The sequence below is a fragment of the Schistocerca nitens genome, chromosome 4 (assembly GCF_023898315.1).
Source record: "Schistocerca nitens isolate TAMUIC-IGC-003100 chromosome 4, iqSchNite1.1, whole genome shotgun sequence".
Lineage (NCBI taxonomy): Eukaryota > Metazoa > Arthropoda > Insecta > Orthoptera > Acrididae > Schistocerca > Schistocerca nitens.
In genome coordinates, this window is record NC_064617.1 from 455,660,394 (window position 1) to 455,666,393 (window position 6,000).

Genomic DNA, 6,000 nt, shown 5'->3' on the forward strand with positions numbered 1-6,000 from the left:
TGGAATACAACCCCTGGATCGTTGTTCATGAATGGCAGCACAACCGGTCGAATCACCAGACAAACTTACAGATTTGTAGTCACGTTGTGTGGGATAACTACGAGAGTGCTCCGCCTCTCATACAAAACCTCATAACAGACCATAACAACAGGTGTAGGTCCACTGTGTCTAGCAAGAGGACAGGTTGGTTGAAGGCCCTCACATTGTCTCCTTCTAACCAACACGCTGCCATCAGTCTCACCGAGCCAGAACCACCTTTCGCCAGAAAAGATAACAGACCTCCACTCTGTGCTCCAATGAGCTCTCGCTTGACGCCACTGAAGTTGCATATGACGGTGGTTACGGGTCGGTGGAATTCACTCTACAGGGCTTCTAGCTTGGAGCTCTTCCTGATGTTGCCGATTTGTAACAGTTCGTTGTGCCATTGTGGTGCCAAATGCTGCTCAGATTGTTGCTACGGATCCAACATGATGCCCCACTCTCGGTGGTGTCACGTGGCCGTCCGGAATCTGGTCTTCTTGTGACCGTACATTCTCGTCACCATCGCTGCCAGCAATCATGTACAGTGGCTACACTCCTGCCAAGTCTTTCTGGAATATCACCGAAGGAACATCCAGCTTCTCGTAACCCTATTATACGACTTATTTCAAATTCAGTGACTTATTGATAATGGCACCATTGTCGGCTTAAAGTCATTCTTGACTAACATCAACACACCACGTCCCAAGGTAATTAACGCTTACGACCGTTACAGCTTATGTTTGAAGGAACCTAATTTACATCCTCATAGAGGCGCCAATAGCGCTACACTTATGCGACTGGCGCCAAACTTGAATAGACATCATCTTTCAGATAACACGCTTACCAACTTTTCCTTATGTCTTACAACTCCTTTGCTGTCTCATATTTTGCGGTCAGTGTGTACTGAATTCAATGACTGTGACATAGTATCTGCTTGATTCGTGTCGTACATGCAATGACGTTAACGTGTGCTACGACGCACTGTTCGATAACATACAGTGGGTGAATAAGTTACAAGGAATACGTCACATCAAAAGATATCTATCACGATTTGCAAAATATTTCTCTTTATCAGGGTATGGTTAGGAGGACTGGAGTACGTTGTTTCAGTTCCGCAACGTAACATGTATTCCTCCTTTATGGAATCTGGACGTGAATGAGGAGCGTTTTCATCCCGTACTTTTGGAGAAGGGAAAACCGGGAACACATAGTGGGGCTTTCTTTTCGAATTTTTTTTGTTAGGTTTATCGTGTTTAAAACTGTTATTTTTATAGCACGGTTATTAAAGTACAGCTTGGTATATAAATGTCCAACTCAACGTTACATTTAAGATCGCAAAGTAGTTTGATATAGACTCAAGTCGAGTGTGTAAACATGCCCCTGGCATGGGGCAAGTTAACCACCTAAGGTGACACAGTTATGCGTATCATTGAACACAATAAAAGTAAACAAAGCACACTACTAAAATTTCAAAATATGTTAATTGTCAATAAACAAACTTAGAGTCTTAATTACACCAATTAACATGGTGCAATAAAAAATTTTACTGGCAATAAACAATTTTTTGGCGAATTCTACCTGTAAACATAATATGGTCGACATAGACGTTTGAATGTTAGCTAAAGGACTATTCATCATCATAGTCTGACGTGCAATTTACGCACACAAAAACTGAAATGTTTCTTCTTGTACAATCCTCGTGAGCTCAATTTCTCATTTAAGGCACTAGGCACATTATTGATTTCTTTTCTATTGGTTCTATCGTTTCGAATAGTAAGTAGAATGCCACTTTCATCATCAGACTGCTTTGGGTTATAAGAGAAAGGAAGGAGATCTGAATGAGATATTCGTTGAGGCAGGAGTGCTTCCAAACAGACGCTTTGGGACTACCAGTTTGTGACAGAAGACTGAGAGGAAGGAGGATATACAAAATGATAGGCGACGCAGAGAGAAGCGTATATTACGCAGACCTGCAGACATAAAGAGGGTGGCAGAAAACAGGACAGTATGGAGAGTTACCATGTGGAAACATGTCTTTGGACAGAATGCCAATAATGACATCAGAAGTACACCTACCCACATTTTTCCTTGTTCTTGCTTTTAACAGTTTCTTGCCCTTACCAGTCCTAGCTCTCATAGAATTAATTCTTTCTGCTTGAGTTTCATTAGGTCTAAATAATTTTTAGGAGTTTCTACCTCTTTATTCTCTTGTGCCTTCCTTTAATTAGATTGCGTTTCCGACAGTTATTGTGTTAAGGTTTCCTAGACTGGGGTATCAGGCACAATAGTAATGTAAAATAGTTCTTTTACCGATCAAGACAGTAAGAGAACGGGAGAGAAAAAATTTTTCTAGTCCCTGCAGCCTGGTATTGCTCACGCACATGGAAATCTCAACACAAGGCGTCTGCTAGGCGTTTACATTTCGACATAGTTAGCTGGACACGAACACTTCTATGTTCAGCGGAAAGCAGTGAGACTAGTGCAGATCAACTTGCTTCCGTTACTCTCGTAACACTGTGTAAGAAGCAATAGGTAGGATATAGGAACACCTATCAGGGGTTTGAGGAAGCAGTTATAAAACCGAAACAAATTGAAGAAGCCAGTAAAGCAGACCGTTGATGACTCGTAATGAGGGAAACGAATTGGATCACTACAGATGACGTCATACAGTAAAGCCGCTATCGGAGCCATAAATACTTCATCCCACTAGCCTGCAAGCAGTCGACCTTTACGATCGATGGCCTTCATGTCGTTCGCGCTCTTGCGTGAGATTCTTCCTATATTGGTTATACTCTTGTTACATGACGTGATGACCACGAGTCCGTAAACATGGATAACTATGAAACAGCGTCCAGTGTTGAAGCCACCACTGATGGGTGGTCCATGAGTCTACCAACATCATTCCAGTTCAAGTCACAAACTGCTCTGAAAATTCAGCATCATTCAGGTCTGGCAGTTACACAGTCCACCAAACAGGTGGACCAGAATCGACATTCAATACGACATCACAGCATCTGACATCATGATCCATCTGATGGGACTACACGAGGAGTGACCAGAGGTATAGACTACCCTCAGGATGGTGTATGAGCCAAATACACAATCAGCGACGTTTGCATAGAGTTGTCAGTGCTAACAGACATGTAACACTACTCAAATGACCACAGGAATCAATGTAGAGCGTGCGACGAACGTATCCGTTAGGACAGTGCGGCGAAATTTGACGTTAATAAGCTATGGCGGCAGGCGACAGACGAGTGCTTTTGCTAACAGCAAGACATCGCCTTCAGCGCCGATCATGGACTCATGCCAATTTCGGTTGGACTCTTACTACGGGAAAACAGTTGCCTGGTCAGACGTGTGCCGATTTTAGTTCGTAAGAGCTGACAGTAGTGTTCGAATGTGGCTCAGACCCCATGAAGCCATGGACCCAAATTGTCAACAAGACACCGCAAATTTGAGGTGGCTTCATAATGGTGTAGGCTGTGTTAACATGGAATGGACTGGGTCCTCTGGCCCAAGCAAGCGACCAGTGACTGAAAATGGTTATGATCGGCTGCCTGTGGACCATTTGCAGTCATTCATGGACTTCACGCTCCTAAACAACGATGTCATGTCAGAGGGCCTCAGTTGTTCACGATTACTTTGAACAACATTCTGCACAATTCGAACGAAATATTTGGCAACGCAAAATGGCCCGACATGAATCCCCCACTTGTTGAGTCCATGCCACGTCGAGTTGCTGCACTATGTAGGACAGAAGGAGGTCCGACACGATATTAGATGATACAAGATGACTTTTGTCACCTCAATCCAAATGTAACCTGTCTTCCCTACTTGTTATTTATTTATACACATTTATCTTCCGTTATTAGCCACAATGGTCGAAATCCACATTTCAGTTTAGACCACCAGGATGAAATTAACCTACTTCACCAGCTTTTCTTGTAATTTCGTTCGTTACAAAGATATGAACGACTCTGCATCTTTTTTTACACATAACGCTGTTTTTCATTCGGTTATTCACTTCCTCTCCCCACGATCTATTCAGAAAGGTATCACTTGTCAATTCACTTAAATATGATTTTATTACAAACGTAACCAAAACTGACTTTGGCTCTTCTGTACTAGCACACAGTGACAGTACTCGTTCACTTGATGATATAGACAGTAAACAAATTGAAACAGAAGTAAAAAGCACACCAGTAAATCTTGTTGTGCTAACTTACATTCTCCAAGCCTATATTCTCTTCGTTGTTGTGCATTGTACTCACACACACCTTCAACACAAGATAGTTGAGTGAACGTCCAGTACGCATGTTACCGTGCAGAGAGAGAGCTGGGGCGATGTCATGGAGAAAAATCACATCCTTGGACGGCTCCCCACAAAGTTTCATCTTCACAGCCTCTCTTAACCTCGGCAGGATATTTCGGTAGCATGCTACATTGACGGTTTGCCCCTTACGAGGATAACCTATCAGCACCACGCCACAGCAGTCCCAAAAAAACTGCAAGAAGTCCACTGGGGTTATGGCAATACACGTATGTATTAAGCCAGTGGTATATATATCGAGCATCTCCTCTGCATATGCAGATCGACCCATTACAATTCAGGGGTACGGAACAGGCAGGTGGTTTTGACAAATGTATAGAAGCATTGGGTCTTGCGTTAAATCAATAATGTGGGTGCACGAAAGACACTTCATCTACTGATATTAAAGTGGAATTCATTAAAATCATGATTTATTGCAAAAGCTTGACTGTATGTTAAGCAACACAGGACATGAAAACACAAAGCTGATTTTGTTAAAGAGAAAATGAGAGCAGGATGGAATCTGAATCCGTGCAAATTATTTCCCTCATGATGCGGGATCGGAAAGGCTACCCCATAGGAGAATGAAATGACTCTTATAATTAATCCGCGATGTACATAACTGAATAGAAAATACGGTGTCGCAGTGCTCATCATGACTGCATCGGTTACGAAATGTTAAGGAGACAAGTATAAAACCAAACGGCAGAGCAATGGTCACGGTATCAACTCACAATATCTGATACGTTTTATGTAAAACATAAAAAAACCACCTATTCCCACATCAGTGCTACTGACTCGCCACATCTGCTGCGTGAACTTACACTTGTTATAATGAGCTCGACGGTGAACTGACGCTGCAGCAGACGATTGACTGCATAAGGCGGCCACTTACCTCTCCGATGCCGAATTTCTGAACAGAGTCCGTATCTGCAAGTCGAATGACGGAAGCTAAAATACGAATGATTGAAAACTCCCGGAAGACTGTCAGAACCCGAATCTCTAGCCGTAATGCTGAATGACAAATCTTTAAATGTGCTAAAACTTGCTCCGCCGCACCTTCGCCCGCGACACCGCCGATGTAACGCGTAAGCCAGTCTGAAGGATGGTCTCAACCCCGGTCAATGAGAGCCTACATCTGTAACATTTCTCTCTGTTACGAAGAATTTTGTTATTGCTCAAGCCAATGGTACCACTTTTGTTAGGTTAGGTAAGTGTTGGGAGGACGCGGCTTCAGAAAGCTACGAATTCTTACGAATGACAGAACTTCGTTCATTAAGTTTGCGAACATCGACCAAATAGAACAGGTTTTCGGTTTCCGTGTTAGAACTCCCCGTAGACTATTCCAGTGCCAGAAAAGTGTCTGCATACTATAAAGTTGGCCCTTAACAATGATGCTACACATTTCCACGTTATGAGCATATCTTATCATGCTGGGTAATCCGGAGGCGCTCGCTGTTCACAGCTTGAAGCTTGGTCGCCCCTACCCACCTTTCATGTCGTCATGTGCAGTCGTGAGACACGGTATTTATAAATGTCACAGCGTCACAGATGTGCTCTACACTGTAAGAACAGCACAACAGCTTGGCGCTGCCAGTTTGCCGAAACGTTAATCCTCTCAAACGGCGCTTGCCGACCGCCCACCAAGGCGGACGGGAGAAGCCGGC